The sequence below is a fragment of the Panulirus ornatus genome, chromosome 4 (genome assembly GCF_036320965.1).
Source record: "Panulirus ornatus isolate Po-2019 chromosome 4, ASM3632096v1, whole genome shotgun sequence".
In the NCBI taxonomy this organism is placed as follows: Eukaryota; Metazoa; Arthropoda; class Malacostraca; order Decapoda; family Palinuridae; genus Panulirus; species Panulirus ornatus.
In genome coordinates this window covers 66320280-66338706 of record NC_092227.1, presented here as the reverse complement: position 1 = coordinate 66338706, position 18427 = coordinate 66320280, and the positions used below count along the sequence as shown (strand labels likewise).

Here is an 18427-nt window from a genome sequence, read left to right as displayed (position 1 = left end):
TACCTCTAGGGAAGGATGTATTTTCTTCACTCTTCCTGGCTGTCAATTCCTTTTTTTCTTCTTATTTTTCTTCTGGGCAATGTATTGCTTCCATCTGTGCTTCAAGATGGTTGACTTGTACCTTTCTAAAGAGTAAAAAATCCTAATTCTTGTCAAGAAACAAGAAAATGTGGGAGTACAGATTTCTAGGTATTCTGGTAGCTCAGAATGCACAATTAGGCAGCAGCTTCCTACATCACCATCAGTGGCTCTCCTCATGCAGGGGATCAAGACCATATGGACCCAAGACATGGAACTAGAATACTTCAGGAACCTTGCCAATTCCAAGTCCAAATGTCTGCATATGGTAATCAAGGCCAAAGGAAAGATAACATAGTACTAAAATGTAAGTGTGACATTGCCTTTGAAAATATATTGAAGGGACAAGACTATATCAATGAAGTTACTTTTTTTGGACACTAAATATTCATAGTGTACCAGACCATCCATGCTGTGGTGGTTACATGGAGAGCTGTGTAGCAGATATCTAAAACCACCAGAGAGCTTCAGGAGAGTGCTGTCAGGTACTTAGTAAACATACTGAGGTCTATAACAAGTATGTTCAGCACACAGAAAATAAGAAACTTGTATAAGAAAACAGTATGATGAATTCTTTCTTAATAAAAGTTATCTTAATTCTTATAGTGAGAAGTCAAGTATATTTCCTTTCAAGAGTGGTAGTGTACCCTTCTACCTACTTTCACAGTGTTTTAACCAAGAATGCATCCCCTAGTATAGATAACTGTTTCACCAAAAAGCATGAGTGGCTTGATGGAGTTAATGGTTCCCCCAAGGTTCCACTGTCAAGACTGCCTAAGAGTGATGCGGAATCGAATTTCATTGTGGTATGGGTAAAAGAGAGTTTATCAATAACTAAGTCCTGTTCTCGTTAAGTAATGACATAAGTTGCATCTCTACATTCTTAAGTTCAAGCTTTAACTGTGAGTAGCCCAGGTGTCTTGCGTGAGGCAGAGTTGCCTGTTGCACAATGTGACGGTGTCACTTCAAAGATGATACCAAAAGTGCCAGGGGTGTCACCCTGTGTTGTAGAAAACAAGCCTTTATGGTGTAGTGGTTAATGCTACTGATCATGAGTCACCACAATCAATCCTGGGATTGGGCCTCCATGGGTTCCATTCCTGGGAACAGCAGTCAGGCGACACCCAACCAAGGTGTTCACCCTCCATTTGGAACTGACTGATAAATGGATACCTGGCTTTGAGTGTCATACGTCTCATACAAGTGTAGAGACGTCGTACATACATAAATCATTAAGAAACAAAGAAACATAAGAGTAAACTCTCTCCTCATATCTCACAAATGGTAATAATAACCCACATATGGAAAGTATTACTGACTAGAGCAATTTGGAGTTAACTGTCATGCCTGAGGACTTTCAGGGCATTCTTTGTGATGCCGAGGAGCCTGTATCTCATAATGCTGATTTGTGTAAATCTGTTGCAAGTATGCTTCTTCATTTTAGATGTGATGCATCCTCCTCTGATAATGCAGTTTCCTGCTAAAGCTTCTGTGATTTTGGAGTCCAGAAAGATTAAACTTTTTAGACTTTACCTGAAGAGATGTCTTCACAGCAGTGATGTAACGGAAGTGAGATTTCTTACAATTGTGGATGCAGATGCGGATATTGCCAGTACACATCCGTGGAAGTGGACAAGCACTATTAACAGAATTTTACCTCTGAACCATTAACCTTATTTTCAATTAATCAATAATCACTGCAGCGAACTTAGATATGAAGTAAGTAAATGAATACAAAAGAATAATATATCAATGAAGTTTAGCCACAATTCTAACAGTCAATGTCACTTTTGAGTCTTGAGGGACAAGTGTGTTACCAAAAGGTACATTAAGGACTCATTATCCATCCCACCAACCACTCTCACAACTTGTGCCCATTTGCAAGTGGTCCCTTTAGGCTCACTGCTCGACTAATACTCTTTATTACTGTTCAGATTTTATTCTTTATATTTGAATCCAAGGACTGGAAGGCTGTACTTTAAAAATAAAAGTTTTTCAGTTCTGCAATTTCATCCTAATTCTCTCTCATCATAAATTGTTCCAGCACTAGGAACACTAATGAAAGGTCATGAGATAAGTTTAAGCTAATTTACTCAGACTTGGATGCACAATTTGCTTTGATTTTCCACCAAGCCAAGAAATGATCATCTTGCTCAATCCTTTTCTCTCTCCGTGATGTCTTTCAATCAGTTTTGAAGAAAGCCTGCTCATCAATTTCTGTATCATCATCACAACTCAAAAGCCAGTAATCAATTCACTGAATCAAGGATTGGGATGAATTCGCTAGATGAAGCTGTTGCCTAAGCCGGTTAATTCCATGCTTTTTTTTACTGGTAGCTGAAAGGATGTCTCTCATAATTTTTGTGTCACATCCAGTTCATGGCAGAGATCCTAGTGTTCCCTACACACAATCGTGATACATGAGGAGTCAAAGAATTTCGCATTGGATTTTGGATCCAGATATGTTGCTAAAGCATACATGTTATTTGTTTCCTGGCAGTCAAATCTCCTTGATAACTAATCAAACTGCTTCCTTCAATGTTAAAATCATAAGATCATATAAATCTCACATATATATCCAAAATCTGTGTAGCTAAGGTGTGGATGTTGGAAGAGGATTTGGAACTGAAGAATGTGTGGACGTTCTGCAGAAGTGGAAGCAGATGTTACATACATCAATATGTCAGAGGGATGCTAACCCCTGGTCTCTACTTAAATGCTATGCCTGGCATGGATGTGAATTTCTGTCACATGTCTTCTACCATGTTTATCCTGAGAAGAGCATCAGGTCAACTCTGAGGTTATGGGAGATGTCAAGGACATAAAGTGAGATTTATTAGAGTAAGCAATCTTATGGTTCAAAAATTCCAAAGGTCCCTGAGTGTTATACACTTTGCTTCCCCCACCAGTTAAGATGTTAATTTCTTGGTTTGCCAAAGTGGTAGGCTGTTCTCCCAGAATCACAGGATGGTAATATAACTTTGTTAACGGTGTATGTATGCTTTTTAAGCTAAAAGATACCTATAATGGTGCCAGACATGACAGTTCCCATGTCCAGTTATCACACCCGAGAATCAGGCAAGCTTAGACCTAAAGCTTTGTCTGTGGCCAGAGGTACTTTACTGGTATTTCTCTTTGTCTGAAATTGCAACTGGGGAAAGTGATAACAAGAATAATCTGTTGGCTCAATGTAGCTTTGTATGTAATAAGAAACAGCTTTAAGTTAGTACTTGTAGCTAGAATATTACACCTGGATATTCTAGGATATGATTCCTACTATGGGAGAATGGCCCAGCCTAAACCACTCTCCAGGGTACTTCCCCACCCTGGACAAACACCTGTTGTTTTTCTCAGAGCTGGCACCTGCCTGAGGCCAAAAATTATTTTCCTTCTTAGTTGCAGAAATGGTTTAAGAGCAGCAGTACAACAACCAGGTTTACAGATGTTGCTGGCAACAGAGGTGGTAACCCCAAGCGTGGCTATGACAATGGCTGGTGCTATTTTTGGCTACTATCCCAATCAGATGTCCCTACAGACAGCCATGTGTTCCCACTGAGGGGGTGCCCATCCACATGACACAGTAATAAACAGCTCCCAGCTTTTGTGTGGTCTTGGATGATGACCTATCAAGTACAACACACTCAGCAGGCTCAGTTAATCAGTTTATACCTGACCCCTAAGGGGATAGGCATGAGGTAAACAAAGAACTGAAGGCATGGTGCAGGGATAGCTCCTGGGACCTGGAAATATATTTCCACTACTGTATGCCTGCTCTGCACATATGCTGTGCAATGACGTGAGTTGTGCTTGTAGGCTGTTGAGATGACTCCAGCACTGCTGAGAGGTTAAGATACATGGATAACTAAAGTACAAGTCTCCACAATTCCTCATCAAGCCAGTCCTGGACAAAGTCTAGCTGTTTGGAAACCACTGGGTCGTCAGCAGGGTATGGGAAGTACTTAGCATGTTGAACAATAAATCCTGTGATGTATTGTATCAGCTGTCTTAATATGTACCGACAAAAAATCTGTAGTTTGAGAAAACGAAATGTTCACATTAATGTATGTTTCTCAGTGTCAGTCAGAAACCTTCCAACATCCAAAAAAATCTGAAAAGTTAAAAAAAAAAAAGGAAAAATATTTCAAACGAAGTGCTTTTCACAAAGCAGTGATTAATGCACTCATCAACTGGTGTGTTGTATTGCTAATAATCGTTTACTGTCTCCCGAGTGCTTTCTGGCACGGTGTCGAGTGCTAGTCTTGCAATTTGTGTATTTTGTGTACCCCTTTCAAGCGCCATCAGCATGTGCCTGACAGATCCTTGAAGACATCTATGTCTCGCACGAAGTTCAAGAGGAACATCGTAAGCCTCAAAAAGAGGGTGGAGTTGTGCAAGAGGCTGACTGAAGTCAAGTTAAGGTAGCACTCATGAAGAACTTCACCATTAGCATGACAAACATTTATGACATCACCAAGCAGTAGAAGAAGACTAAGGCATTCAGTAATGTTTATTTGCTTTTAGTATTTCCTCTATGTAAAATATTTACAAATAGGTAAAATATTCAAATCTGTGTGAGGCAGAAAGAGCATCAAAACTTCTGAGAGGGCTGGCAAGTGGAGTAACCATGGGTCCTGAGTGGAGCACACCAGGCTCCCGCCAGCAGGTCACTTTCATAGCTACCACTGTTCTGTGCCTAATCTGTGCTACGTGTGTGATTTGGGTATACCTACTAATGTGATTTTCCTGCAACCTGTTGTGTTTATGAATATGGCATCCAAATGCAAGCCAATATCTCATACCCCAGAACCAGCAGCTAAACAGAGAACCTCTCTGACCTTAGAAACAAAGCTAGAAATGTTGTCACACTGATGCTGCTGAGGTAGCGTCAATGCAGTAGAAAAATGCGCAAAAGCTTCAGCGACACCAGGCAGGTGGAGCAAATGTGGTTTGTGGGCAAAGCGCGTCATATTCCCACCAGCCAGTCAGTCTCACACTTATCAACGTTGTGTTTGGATCTGTGGAACTTGTGTAATTTGGGTATACCTGCTACTGTGATTTCCTGCAACCCACTGTGTTTGTGTATATAGAAAAAGTAGTTAATTGCTAGTGTGATTTTTCTACAACCCAGTGTGTTTGTGCTTGTTTATATGGAACAAGATGTTAAATGCTAATGTGATTTTCCTGCAACCTACAGTGTTTGTGTTCGTAAATATGGAACAAGCATATAATTGGGCAAGAACTTCTTTGACCTTAGAAACGAATCTAGAAACATTACAACATGCTGATGCTGATGAAGGAGGATCAGCACTTAGTAAGCTTACAAATTGGGTGAATCTGCAATCCACAACATAAAGATGAGAGCAGAGGGAAGTGCTGTGGTCCACTCTACTCTGTCTGCGGAACATTAAGAATTCTTTGAAAGATGGATGGAAGGGGGTACAAAAAAGAGGACACAACAAGAAATTAAACAGGAAACTTGTTAAAACAAGTAAATTAGCACTTCTATAGTAAAAGAATAACAAGTTTAAAGAATGCATAGTCAATGCAGACAGCATACTTTTTTTTTTTTTCTCTTTTTTTTTCCGCTGTCTCCCGCGTTTGCGAGGTAGCGCAAGGAAACAGACAAAAGAAATGGCCCAACCCACCCCCATACACATGTATATACATACGTCCACACACGCAAATATACATACCTACACAGCTTTCCTTGGTTTACCCCAAACGCTTCACATGCCTTGATTCAATCCACTGACAGCACGTCAACCCCAGTATACCACATCGCTCCAATTCACTCTATTCCTTGCCCTCCTTTCACCCTCCTGCATGTTCAGGCCCCGATCACACAAAATCTTTTTCACTCCATCTTTCCACCTCCAATTTGGTCTCCCTCTTCTTGTTCCCTCCACCTCCGACACATATATCCTCTTGGTCAATCTTTCCTCACTCATTCTCTCCATGTGCCCAAACCATTTCAAAACACCCTCTTCTGCTCTCTCAACCACGCTCTTTTTATTTCCACACATCTCTCTTACCCTTACGTTACTTACTCGATCAAACCACCTCACACCACACATTGTCCTCAAACATCTCATTTCCAGCACATCCATCCTCCTGCGCACAACTCTATCCATAGCCCACGCCTCGCAACCATACAACATTGTTGGAACCACTATTCCTTCAAACATACCCATTTTTGCTTTCCGAGATAATGTTCTCGACTTCAAACATTTTTCAAGGCTCCCAGAATTTTCACCCCCTCCCCCACCCTATGATCCACTTCCGCTTCCATGGTTCCATCCGCTGCCAGATCCACTCCCAGATATCTAAAACACTTCACTTCCTCCAGTTTTTCTCCATTCAAACTCACCTCCCAATTGACTTGACCCTCGACCCTACTGTACCTAATAACCTTGCTCTTATTCACATTTACTCTTAACTTTCTTCTTCCACACACTTTACCAAACTCAGTCACCAGCTTCTGCAGGTTCTCACATGAATCAGCCACCAGCGCTGTATCATCAGCGAACAACAACTGACTCACTTCCCAAGCTCTCTCATCCCCAACAGACTTCATACTTGCCCCTCTTTCCAAAACTCTTGCATTCACCTCCCTAACAACCCCATCCATAAACAAATTCAACAACCATGGAGACATCACACACCCCTGCCGCAAACCTACATTCACTGAGAACCAATCACTTTCCTCTCTTCCTACACATACACATGCCTTACATCCTCGATAAAAACTTTTCACTGCTTCTAACAACTTGCCTCCCACACCATATATTCTTAATACCTTCCACAGAGCATCTCTATCAACTCTATCATATGCCTTCTCCAGATCCATAAATGCTACATACAAATCCACTTGCTTTTCTAAGTATTTCTCACATACATTCTTCAAAGCAAACACCTGATCCACACATACTCTACCACTTCTGAAACCACACTGCTCTTCCCCAATCTGATGCTCTGTACATGCCTTCACCCTCTCAATCAATACCCTCCCATATAATTTACCAGGAATACTCAACAAACTTATACCTCTGTAATTTGAGCACTCACTCTTATCCCCTTTGCCTTTGTACAATGGCACTATGCACGCATTCCGCCAATCCTCAGGCACCTCACCATGAGTCATACATACATTAAATAACCTTACCAACCAGTCAACAATACAGTCACCCCCTTTTTTAATAAATTCCACTGCAATACCATCCATTTGTTGAGCAAAAATTTCCAAGACATGGAACTCCATGAATATAGAACTTCCTACCCATACTGTACAAATAGGTAATTATTCTGCTGTGTAGTAGTTAGCATTACTGAGTCAGGGGTCAAGCCGGAGTCAGAGTTATATGGGTTGGAATTCTGGGCATGGTAATCAGCCTACATCCAACCCAGTTGATCATACTCCCATTGGGGCTAGTTAAAAAATGAGTAACTGACTCAGTTTGGTGTGTGTGTGTATAAATACATAGGAGTAAAGGTATGGGACATACATTCAAGGTTCAGAGATGGGACAACATGAATGTGACAAATCCAATATTCCATGGGCCCAGTTTTACCATATACTATAGTGCTCATGTATAATGCAAATTATCCTAAAATAAATTACACAGCAACACTAAAGGAGAGGACAAAAGACTAAACACTAAAGCCTAGGTTTTGTCAAGTACAGCACTTGAGAAGCCTGGATGCAGTGACCTAGTAGTTTGCTGTACTGATCAAGGAAAGTTACCCCCCTAACTCTACCTCCCTCTCAGTCTAATGGATCAATAGCATTGTCAACAACCCTAAACCCATAACTTGCACTGCAATCTCAGAAAGAACGGTTTATAACATCATAAGTTCATAATCATATCTTCCTCCTATAAATCAATTACCATACATTTTTGTCAATTACACAAATCACTGCAAGAAACGCAAGTCAGTGATGGGACCAAAAATGAGGAATTCAGCATGTAACTAAACGTGAAGGTAAGTAGTTACTAATCATGAAGGAGTAAGACATGAATGAAACTGAATGATATGACAAAATAGCATCTGTGACAAGAATCACTAATGTGACTACATATGTGGTCTTCAGTGGCATGATTGAGTCAGTGACTTGACTTGCTTTTGGTGTACTGACGCTGGTCCTTCTGTCCTCTCCTCCACCAAAACAAAATTTTCTATATTCTATGATCACTCCTCATCCTCAGTGGAAGTTTTTGGAATATCAAGAAAGAATGTGGCCAATTATGTGAAATTTCAGACATCCAACTTTAAATAATTTCTGAATGGAACTTTTACATCCATACACCTGACTACCCAGTAAACATAAAACAACCTAAATTCAATCTTTCATGACACTGCAGAAAGTATCTATTGTCATCCTTACTTAAACCTGCTCTTTCATTTTCTGTTTCCCCTTTTTATTCCATCTTCACCAATTTCAAGAGCTAAAACAGAAGAGCTTGGTCTACCAAACCAACATTCACTACTGAGGAAACTAGTAAAGCATGTGTTTAGTCTCTAAACCCTGCTAGCATAGCCTAACCTGCAAACAACTGCACCATGATGTAAACGAAACTAAATGGTAAAAACATGCATTGACTTTGCTTTCTATAACTCCTTGAGTGTGAAGACAATGACTTCAGTCAATATATTCCAGGGTTGTCAATTACTTTGAAAGGGTCTTTTGTCATGCTTTTAGATTAAGCCATCAACTTAAATGTAAACAGAATCATCTCCTAGAGGCCCTAACCTTGCTCCAAGTTAATCTCCTCCAATGTCATATATTACACAAGTTTCTTTAGCCAGCCTTGAACCAAGCTACTTTAGGGGCCGTATGCATAAAGCTTCTTGGAATTTTGCTCATTCTTATGCTTAAATTACATCTCACTTAAATGGGCAAGTTACTTAAACGTAATATGTACAAATCTGAGTTTGGATGTTATCCCTAGTAAGCTAATCATATAGATTGCTTTCTCACAATCCAGAAATCTTTTGCACCCTGGATTAGGTTAGATTAGGTTCTTTTTTTTTTTTCGTTTTTTTTGCCACTGTCTCCCGCGTTTGCGAGGTAGCGCAAGGAAACAGACAAAAGAAATGGCCCAACCCACCCCCATACACATGTATATACATACGTCCACACATGCAAATATACATACCTACACAGTTTTCCATGGTTTACCCCAGACGCTTCACATGCCTTGATTCAATCCACTGACAGCACGTCAACCCCGGTATACCACAATCGATCCAATTCACTCTATTCCTTGCCCTCCTTTCACCCTCCTGCATGTTCAGGCCCCCATCACACAAAATCTTTTTCACTCCATCTTTCCACCTCCAATTTGGTCTCCCACTTCTCCTCGTTCCCTCCACCTCTGACACATATATCCTCTTGGTCAATCTTTCCTCACTCATTCTCTCCATGTGCCCAAACCATTTCAAAACACCCTCTTCTGCTCTCTCAACCACGCTCTTTTTATTTCAACACATCTCTCTTACCCTTACGTTACTTACTCGATCAAACCACCTCACACCACACATTGTCCTCAAACATCTCATTTCCAGCACATCCATCCTCCTGCGCACAACTCTATCCATAGCCCATGCCTCGCAACCATACAACATTGTTGGAACCACTATTCCTTCAAACATACCCATTTTTGCTTTCCGAGATAATGTTCTTGACTTCCACACATTCTTCAAGGCTCCCAGAATTTTCGCCCCCTCCCCCACCCTATGATCCACTTCCGCTTCCATGGTTCCATCCGCTGCCAGATCCACTCCCAGATATCTAAAACACTTTACTTCCTCCAGTTTTTCTCCATTCAAACTAACATTCCAATTGACTTGACCCTCAACCCTACTGTACCTAATAACCTTGCTCTTATTCACATTTACTCTTAACTTTCTTCTTTCACACACTTTACCAAACTCAGTCACCAGCTTCTGCAGTTTCTCACATGAATCAGCCACCAGCGCTGTATCATCAGCGAACAACAACTGACTCACTTCCCAAGCTCTCTCATCCCCAACAGACTTCATACTTGCCCCTCTTTCCAAAACTCTTGCATTCACCTCCCTAACAACTCCATCCATAAACAAATTAAACAACCATGGAGACATCACACACCCCTGCCGCAAACCTACATTCACTGAGAACCAATCACTTTCCTCTCTTCCTACACGTACACATGCCTTACATCCTCAATAAAAACTTTTCACTGCTTCTAACAACTTGCCTCCAACACCATATATTCTTAATACCTTCCACAGAGCATCTCTATCAACTCTATCATATGCCTTCTCCAAATCCATAAATGCTACATACAAATCCATTTGCTTTTCTAAGTATTTCTCACATACATTCTTCAAAGCAAACACCTGATCCACACATCCTCTACCACTTCTGAAACCACACTGCTCTTCCCCAATCTGATGCCCTGTACATGCCTTCACCCTCTCAATCAATACCCTCCCATATAATTTACCAGGAATACTCAAGAAACTTATACCTCTGTAATTTGAGCACTCACTCTTATCCCCTTTGCCTTTGTACAATGGCACTATGCACGCATTCCGCCAATCCTCAGGCACCTCACCATGAGTCATACATACATTAAATAACCTTACCAACCAGTCAATAATACAGTCACCCCCTTTTTTTTGAACCATTATGTGACATTGATTTTTTCATTTCATTTCAAGCTAGAAGTTTCAGTTTTCTAAATTATTTCTTACATTTTTCATATGTATATATATGTATGTGTGTGTGTGTGTGTGTGTGTATATGTGCGTATGTATGTGTATGTATATATATATATATATATATATATATATATGTATATATATATCTTTCTTTTTTTCTTTTAAACTATTCGCCATTTCCCGCGTTAGCGAGGTAGCGCTAAGAACAGAGGACTGGGCCTTTTTTGGAATATCCTCAATTGGCCCCCTCTGTTCCTTCTTTTGGAAAATTTAAAAAAAAAAAACGAGAGGGGAGAATTTCCAGCCCCCCGCTCCCTCCCCTTTTAGTCGCCTATATATATCCCCTATCCCCAGGGATAGGGGATATATATATATATATATATATATATATTATCCCTGGGGATAGGGGTGAAAGAATACTTCCCACGCATTCCTTGCGTGTCGTAGATTAGGTTCTATATACCAATTTTGGATTGTGGAAGCAATTACAAGAGATATGAAACCTAACTTGTTTCTTTTATAGCCTATGTAGAAATGTAAATAACATTAACACTCTGTCAAAGAAAACATCTAGCAAAGCATTCTAAGTTACCTGTTATAAGCTGTCTGAGCACCATCTTGAGGTCATAGGTAAAGTGTCAAAAGCCAACATTTACAAGGGTAAACCACTATCAACAATAAGATGACAACTTGGTGGTACAATATGGCTCTCAAATAATCTTCTTGTGCCACTTTCTTGAAGAATTCTCAAATCGTGGTGATCCTGGGCAATTTGCAACAATCTTAATAATCTTGTACTTGGCATCAAAAAACAATCTGTGTTTATACTATGGTAATTTTTTCTATTTACCTTCATTCACTGAAGGTGTCACTACTCTTACAAGAGTGCTATCTATAGCACCCACAACACCAGGAAAGCCCACAATTTGCATAAATTCTCCTTTTTTGTTTGTCTAACATCTGTCTGTGCAATAACTTTACTTGCAACAGGTTGTGTTGGTCCAAAATCATCACCACGGCACGACTACAAAATAATGTAAGGTCATTATCACTCAGTTCTGGCATTATAGCCATGTTCATTACTGCAGGACTTTCCATCTTACTTCTTGCTAAATCTGAGACAAACTGTGTTCCTGCATGGTCAAATCAATTTCTTCTAAGTTCCATATCATCAACCAACCCAGAACATATCTATGGGGCCAAAAAGCTTCAGGTGAACAAGTCTCTTGTCATATAACTATGTTTACATTGCATAGCAAATTCTTAACTACTTACGAGTCCTCCCAGTTTTTTTTCTAATTTGGTCATCTGCTAAGCAATACTTAAGCATAAAGCAGCTTTCAGTAACATGCTTAGTAAAATTCTAAAAGTTAAGTAAAATTCTTTGGAGTTAAACATACTTAAGCATTCTAAGAAGTTTTATGCATATCAGCCCAGGGACCAAGTGGACAGAGTACTATACCGAGCCTATTGTTTTAGGTATGGTGCCGGTTGTTTTTGGTATGGTGCCAGTTGTTCTTGATACGGAAATGACTGTTTTAATGCAATGCCCATTGGTACAGTGCCAGCTATTCTTGACACAGAATTGACTGGTCTTGGCACAGCGCCCGTCGTTCAAGGTATGGCAATGGATGTTCAAGGTCCAGCATTGATTGTTAAAGATATGGTACCAGTTGTTCAAGGTATGGAGCTGATTTTTCAAGGTCCAGAGCTGGTTGTTTAAGTATGGCATTAGTTATTTTTGGTATGGCGCTGGTTGCTCAGGGTAAAGTACCGGTCTCTAGTTTTAGTGTCAGTTTTTCTAAACATATTACCAGTTGTCATAGATATGGTGCCGAGTGTTTCAGGTACAGTGCCAGTGTTTATAGTGCAACGCCTGTTGATCTGGGTATGGAATCGGTTGCCATCGGTACGGCACCAGTTGCTATAGATATGATGCCGGTTGTTTAAGATCTGGATGTTCTCAGTACGATGCTACTTGTTCCAGGTACACTTAGTGTTTTTAAGTATGTTGTCAGTTGCTATGAGTAATGCTTGGTTGTTAAAGGTACAGTGCCAGTTGTTATAGGTATACTGTTGGTTGTCACAGATTGGGAATTGGCTGTTCTTAGTGGTGCCAGTTGCACTTGGTATAGAATCGGCTGTTCTGGGTACGAAACCATTTATTTACACCATATCTGCCCAGCTTAAGGTTTATGGCATTTTTCTGATGATGTAAATTCTTCCTTAGAAACAGATACACTGGATCACCTCCAAAATAATACATCACTTCGCAACTTCTACTGCAGCCATCATCCTTCCCCACGATGCGAACGTGTGATTCCAGGTGAAACCCTGGGTGGGGGCCGATCCCGATCCATGGGAGTAGGCCAGCCAGCCAGGCAAGCCACATCATCAGGCAGGTGAGGCACCAGTCAAGCACACCTGACTAGACCACGCAGCGCCACACTGCGTCACTTCCTCACACTAATTCTTATCCACCTCACAATCAGCCTTGCATTCCATTACTTCCTCCCTTAAGTGTGTAAACGCACACCAAAGTGCCTTTGTAATTTTCTTTTTGTTTGTATGCAATATGTCTGTTTTTAGGAAGGCACTTTGCTCTTGCTCTGCCTTACTGCAAAATCTTGTCTCTCAGTCATTCTCTTTGCACAAATTCATGCACTGTCGTGAAACAGGCGAGTAAAAAACGTGGGACAGTGGGGGAGTAGGAATGAATGACCGACGGAGATGGACAAACCACCTGTCGTCGTCACTAGTGACATCAGCAAGTACATACACATGTAAAACCAAAGATTAGATGGCATAGATCCAGTCATCACGCTCCTCTCTATTGTTTGGAAATTCCATTATGTTTACTATTTCCTAAGGAACAAAGAAGGTAATCACGCAACATACATGAATATATTCGTAAAGAAAAAATATTGGTATAAGGACCCATACCGAAAAAAAAGGTTATTTATCAATATATAAACAACTATGAATTCATATGTTATAAACTTTCAACTTATTCAGATCAATCGTGTGATAACCTATCAATAATTTTATCATAACAAACACAACCTGGAATTTTACAATAATTGTTTTACAATGATACACATCTAAAAATGTGTCTTTTTCCCCCAGCCAAAAATGTGGCTTCATTATCGCCCAGTTACAACACTGGGGACGCCGCAAAAAGATGTATGCATGTTCCCCGTTTCAACCTTTGAGTCCTAGTTCTATTCTCCTTTTTACAAGGTGATAATATCAGAATGGAAGATTTCCAGCCTCTCCGCCAGTATGGAAGAAAAGGGTCTATTATTTCTCAATCCACGGATAGTTAACATTAGTCTTGATCAGTTGATAATCCCCATCCCTTCCCCAAGTTTTTCTTGACTAGGTTTGGTTTGGTTGTACCCTAACCTTAACTAATCAAGCCTGGATACTCTGGGATAAATGTGGTGGGTGGGTGGGGTGTGTGTGTAGGTGGTGGTGGTGGTGGTTCCACCTGACCCCACCCAAACTTGGTGTACTCTAAGGGCCATTTTCCAAGACAGGCTGGGTAATATCTTTCTCCCTACTCTGAGGGGTAATCATTATCATAATTAGCATTTTCATTATAACTGGTGTTAACCAACCTTGGCTTTGAGTGACTCCTATCTCTGCAAGTTTTTGCAAGGTGGCTGATGATAAAGACAAATGGAAAGAAGCAAGCAGATGCAAGACTAAGACTTGAGAGCTAACAAGGAGTTACAAATGGTATTATATCAATGACTTACAGGTGATGCTGTTGATAACCTTCCACCTATCGGAAACTTAACACCATTAGTATATGAAAGTTACCTTTGGTTGCTTCTTCTACAATGCTAAAAATCATCGCTTTCTACAGGGGAATTTTCTCAGCAAAGGAAAATGAATAACAAATCCATAGACAATTCATATGATTCTGTGTGTGCATGTGTGTGTGTGTGTGTTTTGGAGGGTTTTAATAGACAAAATTTTCGCATTTTATATGTATCAAAATATATATAAAATGGGTCTAAACTACTCATTTTTTAAAAAGAAAAATTCTAAGATACCCAATCAATATGTTCACCAATAGTTATTCGCTTTTTCTCGCCCAGCAACAGCAGAGTGCGGAATTTTGACATTCATATCCAAGACATTGCCCGTTTTCCATAAAGAAAAAGGCAAAAACCTTGACAAGGGGAACCAGAAAGTCTGAACTTTCTGCAACAAAAGAAGTAAAAAATCAAGGAGGAAAAGCCAACTTTTTCATTCATCAACAATACTGATTGGGGAAATGGGCTGTCATAAAACGTACCGAATATCATAGGCGGCAACCTGTATTCCTGCGTCCTAAATATTTAAGGTATTCACAATAGGTTGTTGCCCACTCTGTCTCGACCCTATGAATGACATAAATACTTACAAGGACTGAATTCAGTCTGGGGAGGATGAAGAGTACAAAAATGTGATTTTTGTAGTTTGATAATTTTTTTTCTGATACCACACTGGAAAAGTCCCATGAATCAAGGTTAATGTCCCTATCATATATTTCTCTAGGTTTCTAAACCTCTGTGCTCTTCTATAGGGGAAAATGTGGCATTAAGGAAAACCTTATATCTACTGTACTCGTGCGCCACTCACAAATAATAAAAAAAACATAAACCATATAATAAAGAGCACAGTAAATTATACAAGTTACAGGTGATATAACATGCCAAACACAAGGGTCAAGGCCATATTGGGTTCCTGCCAGAGAAGTCAAGCCTATTTGTGCTAAAGCTCCAATAACAGGTCTCAAAAGTTCCCCTTTCTAACATGTAATGTTCAACGGAGTCCTTAATTAGATACAATTATGATGTTTAAAAAGTATACTTTGTTACGATTTATTGGTAAAGATACTAATGTCATGAATATAAATTAAGTCATTCCTGTTTCTGCTCTTATCTTCTGAAACCCCACTTTACCTGGCAAGTGGTAAAATTTTCATGAACATCTTTTCATTGTGATTTGTGTACGAGAAGTGGTTTATGATACATCCACTCTTTGGTTAGGCACATAAATACTGAAACACGACTCATTAGTGATAATCATCAATGATAAAATATTTCTGGGACAAACTGCAAGTTTGATATCAATCCAAACTTCTGTACTACATTTTTACAATAATTATTTTTACCAATAGATATCTACCAGATAACCATAGAAAAAACTTGTTTGGAAGAGAGGAAAAATGCACTACATGGAACTTTGTATTCAGTTTATGTCAAGAAAACAATTTGAGTGGAATTTTATATTATGAAAAAGAAAGCCCCCCCTAAAAAAAATCCAGAAAAGACCAATCGGATTTTCTGACTGACCAACTACTGAACAGTGGTTAATATTCACACTGGAACTCGAGAAGGAGCCAATCGAAAAATTACACAAACCACAGTAGAAGACAAATTTCTTGATATCCTGGTAATCATTGCAGAACTCGGCATTGGCAAGTGGAAATACAGAGATCGGCTCAGTGGTAACAGGCACATTTGGCCGGAATTGCACGATCGATGACGTTGATTATTGCATTGGATCCATTGTTATTGTGCAATTTAAGTTAAACTGATTATATCTAACGATCTATTATGTCTTTTTACCATCTTGTACACTATAAATAACTGGTGCTATGTTCCTGTTCGTTCACCTTACGCGACTGCTATAAAGATAGACAGCGGCCGCATGCTATTACCATTCTACGGTATACGAGTGCTTCAGAGCCGGTTGATGCGATAATGAACGATCACGAGGCACATGATGGCAGCGATCTGCCTTAATCATTTCAGCCCATCTTGTAGGGTGATGTCAGAACGTGAAAAAATCAGATCCCTAGGATTCAGCCCGCTATCCTTTAGCATGAGGCAGCCGTTGTTTTGTTACGTTTGCTGAAGGTTAAGTCGTCCGACATCATTACTCCCAAGTCTTTCACAATTCGAGTAATTTACGTTAATGTCTCTGTGCGTTCATAATTCCGATCTTTTTTTTATTTCTTTAATTCCTCCATACAAGAAGAGTCGAGACTTACTTCCACTGAAGAGCATGTTGTTCTCGGTTGCCCAGTTAAAGACTTCGTTTATGTCTCGCAGCCGTTCAGCATCGTCTATTGATGTAATTTTCATACCAATCTTTGTATCATATTGCTAAAATATAAAAGAAAAATCTCATACACAATCATGGTTTCACTGTATTAAGGTACATTACACGTATGTTTAATAACTGGGTTGTACGACGCAAAAAAAAAAAAGTCTTCACACAGCTGCCTTTTATTTTTGTCTTGTGTATCTTGTTGCCCTTAAGATATCCTGGTCAAAACACTAGATGGCGATGTACAGCTAAACATCCTACAAGATGATCATAACGATGAAAATTATTAGGATAAAACAGGGACTGCCTCTTGGTCCGAGATGTTCCTTTGACCGCTTAAGTACGTTTATACCGACGTGACCTCAGAAAAAGATTGCTGTGTGGCGGCGCATGCATCAAGATCATTCCAGCTAGGATATGTCCGACACGGCCGACGAAAATCGCCAAAGCATCTCGGAACAACTCGGAAGCCAGACAACTTTGGTTAATTTAGAGATTTTCACACGATATCCTACACAACATATGCGCTGTAACGCTAAGTTCTGGAAAGACGCAAAAAAAAAAAAAAAAAATATATCATCCTCTTTTCAGGCTGGACAAAAATGAATTCAAGGCGTTCCATAACATCTTGCATTACGCGATGACCTGGAGCCAGTACCTTAAAGCAAAATTCTAATTCCATATGGAAAGATCGCCCAAATGACGTCTACAGAAAAGGATGAATGTTTCAGTGTGTCTACTGCTAGAGATGGAGAATAGAATGTTGCACAAGCTCGCTGTCTTTCATCAGGACTCATCGGTGGACAAGATGTTATGATACGACGGTCATCGTAGAAACAATTCATGAGACAAGCCGCTTCGGACTGAAGCCGTGGGTGATTTGTGGGAATGAATACTGTGGTAAAGATCGGCGCCTTAACAGCTGCGAACATGTGTGGTGCTTGACATGATCAGTTTGCTTAATGATACCAGTCGCCAAAGGTTATGTTTCGACAATATTTTCACATCTATGTTACAACCACTTATGCTACTGGAACGAGGTCTTCAGACTACAGGAACGCAGTGAAAAAATCGACTTGAAAGGTGTTCCGTCAAGGCGGTTAATTTTAAAGCTGAGAAAAAGCATGGCAAGTATGAACTGCACTTCGAGAAGTCGTGTCCTGCTGGTGAGGTGGCACGACTGTGCCGACTAACTACGATGTGTGGTTCGGTGATACATAGTTGTGCTAATTTGCATGCTGATGTCCAGCACCTGAAGGCCTTCACCGGGATAAAGGCGGTAGCATACTTGAATGACTGGCTTCTGGGCCAGAACGACGTCTCCATCCGCGGTAAAAAGTGGTACTGGTGACTCATCACTCGAACGCTACGTACGGGTAGTAGTGGGAATAAACTGGCGACTGCATCGCGCTGCCGTAGCTCATAACGAGATGAAGACACTGGTGTATTTCCACAGTGATGCCGCCATCATGTACCTCAGGTAGGCAGCTAGTGACAAAAAACATCTGCCTCCATTTACACGGCGCGAGACACGTCT

General features: G+C 40.2%; 1 protein-coding gene across 27 annotated transcripts in view; it reads right to left on the bottom strand.

The window, feature by feature from the left end:
• The window catches only part of Klc (kinesin light chain), a 546457-nt gene that overhangs the window by 315660 nt on the left and 212370 nt on the right, over positions 1 to 18427 (bottom strand). The window contains exon 1 of one of the 27 annotated variants that reach the window (XM_071695847.1): positions 16200 to 16222. The exons of the other annotated variants lie outside the window; for them this stretch is intronic. The gene's annotated coding sequence lies outside the window, so the exon portion shown is untranslated. Of the gene's footprint in view, positions 1 to 16199; positions 16223 to 18427 lie in introns of those variants that run through there. 27 annotated transcript variants of the gene reach the window in all.